We start from the raw sequence: 14,114 nt of genomic DNA, 5'->3' as shown, positions 1-14,114 counted from the left end.
ACTAGCTGCCTTATCATTTCCAATGTGGGAATGATGCCAACAAGAGGCCAGTTGTGCTTGTTGTGAACATGAATAAGGAATTTAACTGAAATGCAGGGAATAGAAAAGTTGTGCATCTGATTCACTGCAAAAAGTTGACTCCCTGTAAAAGAAAATTAACTGGCAATACATAGTTCTCTTCTGGCATACTTGCACAAACACTAATGACTACTATCCTCTTTCTACCAGTACAGCAGTAATTTGGATGATAGGTGTTTGTATTTCTTGGTTTTGGAATCTTGACAGCTGCTATTGCCTGATCCTGCCTTCTTGCATTTGCCTTTCACACTGGAAAAAATAACCAGAGTATGATTAATTTTACTGTCTTATAAACGTTAGGGGCAAAATCACTGAAAATTACTTCTGGATTTTCATAAATAAGCTTAATAATCTCTTAAGAAGTCTTTGGCAAAGCAACCAATAAGAACGAAGGGATTACAAGCTTTAGATTTTAATGAGAATTGGTTGTTTGTGGTATTTCTCATTCTGCCACAATCCAACGTCAAAAGAATGTGTATTAAGATTTCTGTGCCTAGAATCACAAAATCAAAGTGTCCTATTTGCATTAGTCATGTGGGCTTTGAATTGGACTAGTCAGATGAACAGTTTTAAATGTGCACATTTGATTTTGTTGGCCATTTTTCCCTTTGTTTATAGACAGCACGGATTTTTAGGAAGGAATTCAGTGGCCAGCTGCCCAAATTAAAGAATAGTGAAAAGATCAAAGTAGTGCATATCGCTACTGTGGTAGTTATTAGCATTTGTGATACCTTATTCTCATGACAGAACAGAAAGTGGCATAACATCAATCTTGTTTTGTTACAAAAAATAATAAAAAGGGGAATTGGTACAAGTACAGCTGTTTTCATTCTAATCTCAAGAAAGTAATGTCAGGGTCCTCTTCAGGGGCTGTAATGAAAGAACCTTTGAAGAGCTAGTGTATTCTTCTGTTAATCACAAAGGTACTGTACGCAGTAATTCCTTTTCTTAAGAAATGGCTGTTCCGTTAGACCAACAGGAACTGATCACGAGGGTCCCACTATTGCTGAGATGGGGTCATGTAGAGTGGAAATATGAGCTCTATAACCCTTGACCCCTTTCCCTCTTTATTTCGATTCCTTTAACAATGCATGGTTGGCAGACAAAAACAATGGAAAGTTCCAATCTCTTTTGTTTGGCTTGGGAAAAACTCAAGCCAGCTCAGTTTTGTTTTTACCTAAAAGTATGTCTGGGTTTCAATTAAAAGGAGCTACTTTAAGTTTTCTAGTCTGTGAAACTTTGAAAAAAGCCATTGTTGCCCATCCATGATCTAACCAACGAGATACAGATTCTCACAGTGTCACCATAAAACTACATCTTATTTCTAACTGTAGAGGCTAAGAAAGGCTGGATTGCTAGGAGACTGGATTTTTGAAAAACAGTGCACCCATTTGTGTACAATTTTTAAACCATTACTTTTAAAACAGGACATAATATGTTATAAATCCAAGAAAATCAAGAAAATAGTCAAGAAAATACTGGCAAAAGGAAGAACCAAAAATAACACAAGCACTGCTGCAACTGAGGAGCTTAGCAGGTGATGCCATCCCCTAGAACTCTTACAGAAACATTACATGTTTTATTACAATGGGAAGTTTGATTATTTGAATGTTAAAAGTAGTTGATTCAGATGTCCTAAAGAATTACAATTTGAATACATATTATAAATTAAAATTAATGGTACACATTTCTGATCTGCTTGGATTTTTATGCACAAACCCACTTATTTTGCAAGTCTAGACTCGTTTAGAGATACGTTTAACTTCGTATTTTCTCATATTTAAGGTTTCGTAAAATTTCTGTTTTTTAACATCATTGTACAACAGCTCAGTGTCTTCTTGAAAACAAATCCAGCCAGGTATGTGAAACTGAATTATCTTTCGAAAGTCTTTTCATTGTCAACTGGTAAAGAATTGATCCCTGGTAGCTTGCTTTGAGTCACTCTGTTTGAAAGAACCTTGCATGACATAGCAAAATTCAGCTGTCGATAGTTTCCAGTGTAAAATTCATAGTAAAAATACGTCTTTTATATTATCCACAAAGAATTGTATTAGCTGTCACAAATTTGTCCAGCAGAATCATATGGTGAGTGTTGCTGAACAGAGGGAAGACATAATTGAAATCCTCATCCCATTGAAACAACCATATTTTTTATAAGGTCAGCAGTTCGTCTTTGCTCATTTGGATGTTTACAATTTTCAGCTTTGGATCAGTTCCCAAGTAAATGGGCTACATAAGCAGATCCCTTCCTAAATACAGGTCTTCCCAATAGAGGAGACATTAGAGGCCTTTCACCTGAGCAGCTGAATTGTCGTATTTTGGATATAGTGCACCCAACTGAACTACCAAGCAACAGAGAAGAGACAGTCACGGGATGTACAATTACAGCTTTAGAAGTACTATGGCCAAAAATTCTTAAATATTTCTAGTTTTATTTTTATATCTCCAACAACTGTATTTGCCAGGTACTTCAGTTTCACTCGATAGGAACAGCTAAACAAAATGACTCATTTTCAAACTTTAGATTATAATTGGTTGTTCTTCTGTTAATTTATTTTATTTTTTATTTATGTCCTTTCTGGAAAGTTTATTTTTGCCTTGTATCATCACTTAACACTAAAATAAATGATTCTTATAGATCTAAGTAGTTCTTAACATTTAGTTTATAATACCACAGCATACTTGCCATGGGGCTTTAGTTACACTGAAAAGTACTTTTAAAAAACAGCTTTGATGAAGAAGTCCAAAAAAAAGAAGCTTTTGAATAAACTACAAAATATTTCTTTTCTTATCACCACCTCTGTTACAACTTTGCCACTGGGGTACAAATAATTAAGAGTATATACAATTAAAAAGAAATATTTGCAAGACGGATTATTAAACTTGGCATTGACAGGAGTTGTCTCAGCCTCAATACCAGCCTGACATGATTAGGATGTTACAGTCAGACCTAACCTAGATGAAAGGCCTTTCTAGGTTCTCGCTGAGTAGAGAAGGCAGAGAAGTGGTCGTTCATTGCCAACCACTTGACTGGCTACAAGAAAAAAAGGTGTTCTCATTAAAGACAGAGCAAAATGAAAGAAAAGGTGATATGATCCACTTTCTCTGTGGATCCTGAAGGGAAACTTTTGTTATTTTTTCCCCAGAAAATTGATATCCAGAAGCAAAATATACCACAATTACTCAAATTTCCATGGTCCATGTCCACTAATTTGATCAAAGCCAATACATTTATATCCTTCTTCTAAGTTCTCTTTTTTCCCCTTTTTCCTTCTTTTCCTTTTGTCTTTTATTTATAAATTAAATAGACTGTGGACCAAATTTTGCTCCTAGATGCGTGCATGGTTTCCACTGACTTTCATGAAAACTGTGGATATGCCTCTCAAGGCAGAATTTAGCCTGGTGTATAGTTTTGATTCATTCTGTCTTCCTTTAATGTTCAAAATCTTTGAGATTATTTGGATAAAATACATGAAAGGGAAGACAATATCTGAAAAAGGGCAGAGAACAATTATTCCCTGTTTCAAGGGTGAACTGCCTCAAGTGAGCAGAAATCAGTCACAGGAGGCTACTTGCTTCACTTATTTTTTCTAACTGCTCTAGGCAAATAAAGATTAAGCCATTCTTTTATCAGGCAGGCCCTCTCCCCAGTATAAAGACATAATCAATCTAAACCGAAAGCAACCAGGAAATGTACAGAGGGTTTTTGGCCAAGTGTAGACTGTATAATGACATAAAAGTGTAGGATTAAATTTGGTTTAGATTTTACTCCAGTATATTCAATAGAGGTAAAAGATGCTGAAATTAGATTTCAAAGTTTTATCATAATTTGCTGAACAGTTGATAAGGGAGTGTTGTACGGCATCTGTATAACACTGTCTTCAGAAAATTATGTATATATAAATTCATTGTTGAAAAACTTCAAAATCTAAAGTGCAAGGTCAGCTTAGTTTCACAATGCAAGATCAAATCAGAGTGGATAAAAATAATTTACTTCATTTTACACTGAACCACTGCAACTCTTAATGAAATTTAATCCTACTTCCCCTCTTTTGGAAATCTCAATGAAGTTATGGTTCAGAGAGAAGGCAAAAAGTTCAGGTACCCCGGGATGTCAGGAGGGATTAAAAAGACTAAATCTTTATTTGCGTGCACATCTATACAAAAGCTCGTGATTTTGATAATAAGAAGAACGTTTTATCCAACATAATTTTCTGTAAAACCAAAATTTAACTTCTGAACTATTTCCAAGCCAAACTCAAAATCATATTCATCCCAGTTTGCTCATAATAGAAATGACAAAAATAAAACCTTTTTCAGAGCTCAGGAAAAAGTATGATTTTGCTCACCGTCTGATGATAAGAATAAAAGAGAACAAAGACTCAAACTACCCACAGTCTGAGTTTAAAAAGAGAAAGATGTGGCTTTTCTGCCCCTCTTCTGGTACTTTTTGTGGTTAGGAAAGTTTTGCTGAATCTTAGGTATGTTCATTTCTGAAACTGGGGCATTGAACCAGGAATGCTCTCTGGTAAAAGATTTTATTTGCACTTTTAAAAGCCTTGAGTCTTGCTGATCACTTCATTATTACAGGAAGGAGAGCTACTAGTAAGGATGGCAGTGAGTACAGCAGACACCATACTGGATAAATCATCAGGTAAGTTGCAATGCATATATATGCACTTGCGGATTTTACATGTGTAAGGTCATTTCAATGATGCGTTTTACAGCTTCAATAGGGAGGGTTAGAGTAGACTTTGTGATTGACTTCTAAAATGAATGGGAGTTTTAAGAACACCTGACAAAATGGAGGACAAAAAGCACTCAGGAATACTGCTTGCAATTTTCTCAGTTCTGCTAATAAAATTACATGATTTCTTGGAGCCTTGAAGTGTTGCTTAGGGCTGCAGAGGGCTTCCAGATAGGCCTGGAGAAGCTCCAAGGAAATTTCTTTAAAGTCAGCATGCACCTAGGAGCTGAAACCCTTGATCCTATCCTGTCGTGGTGGAGAATTTCCTCCTGAAAGTGGGGATGGCCCCCAGAAGCTGTGTCAGCTGCAGAAATTGCACTGATGGATAGGTAGCCCTCCACAGCAGCTGCTTTGTCTGGAGGCTATGTACAAACCTCCCTGGGTCCAGAGATCCTCCTGCTACATCTTGTCTGTGTATTCCCAGATAGCTGCTTTTGTATGAAAATGAATTGTTTCACAATAACCATTGAGCTCAGTCTAAAATACGCAGCGTTGCAGATAAAGCACAGCATCTCAAACACCAACAGATTCCCCTACATCTCCTTTCATTTTTAATTGCATGATCCCATTTTTCTTGACTCGGCTCTGATGCTGAGCTTTCACTGTGTTATTAAACTTTTTAAACACTGAATTGCTCCTGTTATGAGTTGATGTTCCTGTTCAGCTCATAACTCGAGCTCTGCATTTAACTCCTCCTGTGTGTAGCTTTAATTTCGGTGTGTGCTGTAAGCCTGCTACTAATGCCAAGCCAAGACAGCCAAATGACCTTGCCTCTTCTGCTGTGATTAGAGATTACAGTGCAGATTTTCCTTCGTGAAAAGCACTGCAAAGTTAAGCATTCTGTAACAAAAAAACACCCAAACAAAAAGAAATCAGTGAACTGAAACACTGCTAAGGGTAAGATCATTTTTCACTGAAAAAGACTAGCGTTATGCAGCCTGCATTTGCCAGCAAGCTGGTGCCTTTTGAAACCAATTATTGTATTTTGTTCATGTAGCAGATGAAGATGGTAAATTAGTTCAATTGCAGATGAGAACTCAGAGCCCACTGGAAGTTGATTTGTTTGTCAGCATCCAGGATCTTACAGCATGAAGCACATCTGTCCCAGCCATGCTCTGTCACGGGAAAAGGAGCACAAGGATGCCTACGTGTCAGTTTGCTAGCCTGAGAAATGCCCTTTCCTTCTGAATGGCTCTCACTTTGCTTGCCTCAATCTTCTACAATTACTTCAAATTTCAAACATTTACAGACAAATTGGCAATACGCAAAGCTGTGACATTCCAAAGACAATGCTTGCTGACAGCGAGAGACTCACATCTCATATGCTTCAAAACTCAGGGAGAAAAGGAATGAGAGAAAAGAGGCTGCCAACCCAGGATGAAGAAAAATGGCAGCTTTATCTTTTTACTTACTTGTCAACCATATTTCCTGCTGCTTGTGGAAGATGGGAGACCCCCTTTTTTGAATTATTTCATTAAATCTGACAGAAGCACGAGCAGCCCAATACTGTGCTGTAGTGGGAAAGTGCTGCTTATTGCAGACTGTCCAGGTATGATTCAAGAAAAGAACTGCTGTGTGTAGAAATGGAAAAATAAGGGAAAGCTGGAAAGGAGCATCTTTGCACCTTAGCTGCACTTTTAGGAATTGAAAAGGTAACTGTAGAAACACCAAGTGCTGGTAATCTTTGACACTCTCATTGTTAGGAGGTTTTTAAATTTTATTCATGTGGCTCATATTCAACCTGACAAGTCATGTAGCGATTAAAAATTGGAATGCTGCAACAACAGTGTTAGAATTAGGATCAGTGACTGGTTTAACTCTCCCTGACAAGGAAAGCCTGGCAAATGACTCGGTTCCAGCCAGTAGGGAATCTTCAGGCTCACTGCGCACTACCAATATGTCCTGACAAGCCTCGTCAAGACAGCCAACGTGGGTTTAGCAGATGCCCTCAGAAAGTTTCCTCTTCTTACCTTTCTTGTTCCTGTGTAGTTTGTCCCTGGACTGTGGAGTACATGTTAGGAGAGGCTTAATGGAAGATAGTTGCATTTTTTGAGACCTTACATAAAGCCTGGAGGTAAGCAATTGGGGCTCAGGATGCACTTTTTCCTCCTCAATTTTCAGTAAAAGAGTTCTTGCAATGATTCAAAATCAAAGATGGGATGTTTCAGAGTACAGGATTTTCCATGACGAAACATGATAACATGAGAAGCTGCTAGAAGGAATTACTGTGGTGCAATTACATGATCACCAAGGACTGAAATTTCCATTAAAGCACATGGTCTCTACCATGGGTCTCGCAGCACTCAGCCTCAAATATGTTCAGATAATGATTTAGGCTCCCCTGGTATCTCTCTCTCTCTCTCTTTCTTTCTAATAACATGCTGCCCTTTCTGCAGTACAGTTTCAGGACAGATGTCTTTGACTGATGTGTTTGAAACATGGGTGGTTTAGTATCTGTGTTCTAATAATGACTGATTTTCGGTATCCTGGGAGAACATCTCTCTTGGCACTTAAGATATAAAAAACAAGTGACATTTTGAAATAAACAAGGTCTACAGGTGGTAGAATTAGCACTCAATCTGTCATCCTACATGCAAGGCAGAGCCTCAGCCACCAGATAAATTAAAAATGTCTTCTGAAGTAAGAAGGCTAAAAGTTTGAGTTCATTATGAAGAAACTTACACACAAACCTTACTCTCCCTTCTTCAAAAGTCATCACAATTTCCATGTGTGTATAGCAAGTGGCATTTCCCTGAGCAGAAGGGCAGGGATGAGAATAGAGATCAGAGTGGAAACCTTTCATCCTCAAGGTGCCTGGATTCCTCAGCAGCTCTCCTGTGGGCAGTCTGCAGTATCAATTATATCAGGTGGGCAGACAACTGATGACTTTTGTTGTCTTCACCTCATGAAAAGGTGCAAGGGTTCAGTCTAGCTTTCAGATTAGCACATCCCTAGCTCCTCTGTGGCCCTTGGGACAAGGATTCCTTCCATAAAATGCAAGCATCTTAGATTGCCTGTAAGATTTTAGCCCAGTACAGCACTAGCAATACCAGTGGCTCTGATGGCTAGAATATGTGAGTTAGAGGAAACGACAGTTTTACCTAAGAAAAAAATATTCAAATATTTGACTTTTATAAATTCTGTTTACTAACTTAATAACATTTACTTATAGACAAGAAAATTTTAGTGGACGACTTCAGAGTCCATACTCAGTAGAACTCAAGTGACATTCCAGTACAGATTTTAAATATGCAATTGCAGATACAATCTGTCTCTGATAAAATATTATTGTGTGCTGCCAGAAGAGATAGTAATCAGCTCTTGATTAATATTCATTGTATACATATATGTATTCAGAAAATTAAAAGGTATTTTCAGAAAGTCAGAGAGCGTACAGAACAAAAGACATTCCTAGATAAAATGAACATGCAGTGGTCAAGGCAATCTCTTGAATTCAGAGTTAGTGAAAGGCCAGACACTTCATTTTTTCATTCACCCCAGAGGATTAAGAAAAACTGAGCAGATAGAATCTTGTGATCCCACCCACTTTGGGTGCATGTTTTCTAATTAAAATGGAAATTTGATCAATTATCAAAACGCGCTGGCTGATAGAGATGTGCCATTCATCTTCTGTGCAATCCTACATCTGCCTTGGAAGCAAGAGGAGTGTTTTCAGGTTCTGCAATAATTTAGACATTAAAAATACCATGATTATTATTACATTCACTTCTAAGGCAGTCATAATTTGTATCTGAAATGAGCCAAACCAAGCCACTGTCCTGCCCTCCACCAACATCATGCAAAATTAGCTAACACATAAATGTATAGAGAGAATAGCATACATGGGGACAGAGATATGTATCTGACATTGACAAAGATATCAGTAAGTATCCTGGCATTTGGAAAAGCTAATCATGTCATAGAACTATTTGCAGAATTACGTACTTTTCTGTGAAGTCTCAATGACCATTAAAGTGAATGGAAAATTTTCTACAGTGCTTTCATATTCCTGAATTCACATGAATAATGCTGAGTTGTGCATATTCCAAGTGGTTCTTGATACACTCTGGGCACATAACAGTCCCCATATACAAACATCAAAACTGATTGAGTAAGGAGCACTGGGCAAATTAAAAAAAAAAAAATTACCATTAATGTAAGTAAGTGCTTGTGCTAGTCTGATAAGTCATGGCTCTTCTGTCATGTGCAGTTTCCCATAATGTGTTTGCCAAAGACCTGGATTTTCCCAGTGAGCAGTGAGTGGGCATTAGGGGGAGGACTGCAAGGTATTCAGATACAAATTAGGAAGGCGGAGTCCAGAAAATGACTGCTGATGATGCAAAGAGGAGAAAGTTCAAACCATGAACTGAAGAAAAATGCTTATTGAAACACTTCCAACCAAAGCATAAAGAGAACGCAGTGTCCGCCACTGCTGAAACTGAGAGAATAAGAGCACATGAGGTGGCTGGTTATGGTGCTTTGCTGTCCTAATCCTTCTTCGACTGTTATAAAGCCACATAAAAAAACTCAGAGCTCATATACATTAACAGCTCAAAGGCCAGTCTTAATGCACTAAGAAAGCAGAATGTCACTAATAATTTGCTGCCTTGTGTTAGAGGAATCTGCTGGTTCCCACCAGTTAGGCCCTGGCAGCTCAGCAAACCAAAAAAGTCTGGAAAACTGAGGAGAGACAGAGCCTGCAGTGAAACAAATGGATGCCTCAAAAGCACCAAAAATACAGGACTCAAAGTGTAACAGCAATTTTCTTCCTATTGTGCATTGTCTGAGAAGTCTCTTCAAAGTGAAAATCTTATGGAAGATGAAAAGAGAAACATCAGAAGGCTGAAGTACAAATTTCCTGTCTCCTCTCTCTTACCTACGCTTACTTATTTGTAGACTATAGCTAAAAAACAAGAGCTGTTGCAAGCCATGAGTATGTGCAAATCTCCAAGACTATACCACAGTGGGCCAAGAACTCTGTCAAAAGCAATGAGAATAAGATTATCTGGGCTCAGAAAAAGCAGAACATCCTGGTTTGCTGGTTTACAGTAAGAAGACTGCGGTATAGGACGTTTTTTTACATTTTGTTTAGCACAATTCTCACTACTATAAAGTTCGACTTTAGGAAGTCGCTGCAAATCTTAAAAGTCTTAGAAGTGGTTGTCCACAATGGTGGGTTGCTGAAGGTTTTTTCTGTCGCCATTGCTCGATGTATTTCTAAAATCAATAAATGTCATTTAAACACTTGGTGTTCAGACTTATCATAGTAATGCTAATACTGCACTTGCTCCCTTATGCAGGGTATAGCTGTTCAGCACTAGGGCACTGAATCTGCCTAGGACCACCCTGCTGCAAATGCTTTTATATTATTTAAGATGAAGAGAACAAGAAAATGTGAGTGACCAGACTAGATGCCCATTTCATTTTTTGTTCTAAAGACCATTCTGAGATTATAACACTGCTTCCCATTGTAAAGGCACTGTTATTTGAGATTGTTTTTGTTTCTTGCTTCTCTGTGGGTGAGCAAGAAAGCTAATAAAATCTTGTTTGTTTGCGAATTACAGTGAGTTCATCCTGATTTCATACACAGATGTTTTCCAGAGTTTAACTTATTTAGGCATCAGTCTGTGTGAGCGGAGTGGGAATGAAAGGAGGAGTCATCTCATTCTGCAATTCCTCCCCCTTTTGTTATTCCTTTGTCATCAGTGAATTTGGTGGGGAGGGGAAATCTAGATTGGGCACTACGTTTGGAAGTTGAATTGTGAAGTGTAAATCCTGACTATCTTGATCTCAAACTAGGAGTATAAGTAGCATTTTATATTTTTATCTAACTTGGAAGAAAGGATTATATCATTCCTCTGGCAATAACTTGAGATTTGTTTTTTAAATATCAAATATCAGTTTGAATCTCCAGGATTAATGGGAACATGTCTGAAAGAAACCTTAAATCAGATTACATTATTTTTTGATAATTCAAAAATTATTTTTCTGTCTGACACTGACCAATAAATAAAGAGTTAAATATAACTTTGGAAGGTATTTTAGTCATAACAGTAATCTCTTTATGTATCAGTGGGTCAATAGTTCAGTAAAAGAAGGAAATATAACTTGAATAGACACTAATTAAAAGAATCAATTCTTATCCTACTACATATGTCCAGTCATATTAACACATTTCTAGATTTCTTACTCAGTGGACTAGTCAAGATTAAAGGATTTGCTAATATGGATGAACTGAGTATGCTTCCAAACTGACTGAGCAGATTTGTGAACAAATTAGTTCATTTAAAATTGACAGTGAAAGATTGATTTTGCACAGAATGAGTTACCTAAGGTATTCATCATTTCCTCTGCTTCCATGCACAAGACAGAGATCTGCTTCTTTTTCTTTCTGATTGTAATAGGACTGCTTACTGAGCACCTTTATTTTACAGCCATGATTGCAGCCTGTCATTCTTTTAATTTAGACATATTTTAGCCTCCACAGACCTTCAGAAATAACTTCCTTAAAAGCCTTAGTCTAATGACTCATTACATGAGTTGCTCAATTCAACCACAGTACTTTAAATTATAATGCAAGGGGAAAAATTGCTAATTACACAGAAAAAGATCCAATTACTCCTGAGACCATTTGATTCATTATTCAGATTGTTTTGGGGGTGGGGATGGGAGGGGGGTATCTCTAAACATAAGGTTATGTATCGATGTATTGTGAATGGCATTTAGATGTCACATTTGACATCAGTTATCATCATTCAGCGGTATCCAACATCTCTCTATTTTCCCCTACCAATCAAAGTAGAGTTTCCAAGACTCTGATTCATACATATGTGCCAATGCCCCATTCTTCATTTTTTACTATTAAATGACATTAGAAGAAAGCTATAACCAACCCCTTCCTAATGCTACTACATGGTAAGTCACTCTGGCATTGCCAGGGGAATATATGTGACCACATATGCGAAAGGAAGTGACCCACAAGTCACAAAACTTCAGAGAAAAGAGTTTCTCCAGTGATTAAATGTGGTTCCTGCTTGATTCCCTGCCATACTTGAGCTACAGAGCATCCAGATATTTTGACTGGGACCTGTCTGTGCCCAGGTTCCTCCCATCATGTAACATGACGTTTACAGTTGGGTGGGAGCTGAAATCAATGGAAATGATGTACCTGTCATTGTTGGCCTCTCCTGAGCCAAAAATGCTGAGATTTGTGCTCATACATAGCCATAAAAACCTTTGGACTCCTTCAAGACAAATCACATCCAATCTAAACTTGGCTTTTGTTCATGGGGCATTCAGTATTCCCTGAACAGGACTAAAGTCTCCTCCAACCTGGCTCATATTTCAGGGTAGAGGGGAATCTGAAATCAGTTAACTACATTCTGTTTCCAGTCTGACAATTCTAGTAACTAAATAATCAAAAATTTTCCATGTATGTGTGCTTTCAACTCAGTTTGCCCAGATGTGAAATGAGATCAAATTTTGGTTCAAAGAAGAATGTTTTAATGTCATTGTCTGAGTGCTTTTACGCCAAAATTAACAAGACAAATGAAGGTGATTGTAATGTAGAAAAGTTGATAAAATTCTACTGGCAGACTATTGTTTGCAGCTATACTGATGTGAAATTGAACTATTATAAGAGCTCTCAGAGATAATAGTTCTTTCTAAACCCTCCAGACTGCTCAGTCATGTCTCCATTTTTCCAAGGGCTTTGCTAACTGATTCAGCACCCTGCAATTGTTCCCTGAAACATGTGTTCTTCCATACCCATTACTCTTCTGCAGTATATCCAGTTTAGTCATCATTAAACCCATCTCATCTATGATGTGCGAGCCAACTATTCCTTTTTTTTCTGCAGAGTGTCACTTTCTACTACACACTTTCATTTTATGCTTCACTGTAATCATTTCATTTTCTCTCTTCCCTTCATGCTTCTTACTTCCTACTTCATTTCCTTTCCTTCATCTAAATGCCTCAATATTATCTGCTATTTTGGATTGTGCTACAGCTCACCTTCCATTTTCTTAAATTTTGTGGAATTTCTCCTGTCAGGGATGTTACATTACTCAGGATGAATTATGCAAAAGCAATAAAATGCAAAATATGTAGATGGCACACGACTGTTATCTTGCTATTAAAGTGAAGCAGCAACAAAATTTGTAATGTATGTGAACAACTTGTTCATATTTTTAATGTAGATTAAAAGAATCTTTGGGCTTTTCAAGACAGAATGAAGACACTCTCTCCACCTTCAGTGATTTGTCTTTCACAGTTCAATTCTGCCATTTCACAAGTTCGTTGGCTCTAGGGTTATGTGCCCTGGCAAATAGTTGTCTGTCACCTGTTAATGTATTTCCTCACTTATCTGATTGACAAAATCCGTGCCTTGGTCATTGATTTGTGCAGATACACATGAATGTCTGATGAATTCAATCAGAGACCTTCAACACTTTTAGCTAGTTTATTCTGTAGGGGTTTATTTTGAGAAGTAATCCATAGCTGTTGCCAAATATTTGTATGTGTCAGGATCAACAGTGAGAAAATAAATATCACAATTAATTTGTACAGTTCTTATAGTGATGACCCTGCCACGATGCCCTCCTGGATCACATTGCCTAGATTTTATACACCGCCGGACAAACCTGAGACAGATAGCAAGCAAGTTTGCCAGGAAGGTAGGCATTTTGTGGATGTAGCAGCACCAACAGCAGCCTCCACTAGCTGCATGAGTGTCCATGATTAGATCAATTTAAGCAGATGAGCCCATATGCATACCCATCCCTGCAGGAATAGAAAAACAACATGGGTTTTATTAGTCCAGGGGGTTTTATATTGCACCTGGATGGGGAGTACGCAGTAGCATACTTCTGTGCCTCTGCCATGGAGGAAATTCCCCCCTTCCTTGCATGACGGACAGCTCAAACGGGTTGAGCAGAGCTCACATTCCTTAGGTTTCAGCTCTGAAATGAAGGTCAGTGCTGGAGAGCACAGCCGCAGGCTAAGAAAGGACAAGAGAAAGGGGAGAATCCCCCAGCGAGCCCTTATGCCTCCCATGCACTGTGCTTCTTTTTAAAATATGCCTACCTTCTATGCTAAGAAAGGAAGCCCAATAAATTAAGCTAACATTTCTGCATCTGCCTGAGACTGATTTTCTGTATTATCTTTCATTCAGATCATCTGTCTGAGAATACAACATGCCAATCTGAGGGACTAGCAACAGCTCAAACCAATTTATACACTAGTCGATGCCATCCCTAAAGTATTGCAGACATCAAATTCTCCCCCTTCT

The sequence above is a fragment of the Meleagris gallopavo genome, chromosome 11 (genome assembly GCF_000146605.3).
Source record: "Meleagris gallopavo isolate NT-WF06-2002-E0010 breed Aviagen turkey brand Nicholas breeding stock chromosome 11, Turkey_5.1, whole genome shotgun sequence".
In the NCBI taxonomy this organism is placed as follows: domain Eukaryota; kingdom Metazoa; phylum Chordata; class Aves; order Galliformes; family Phasianidae; genus Meleagris; species Meleagris gallopavo.
This window is presented reverse-complemented; position numbering follows the sequence as displayed.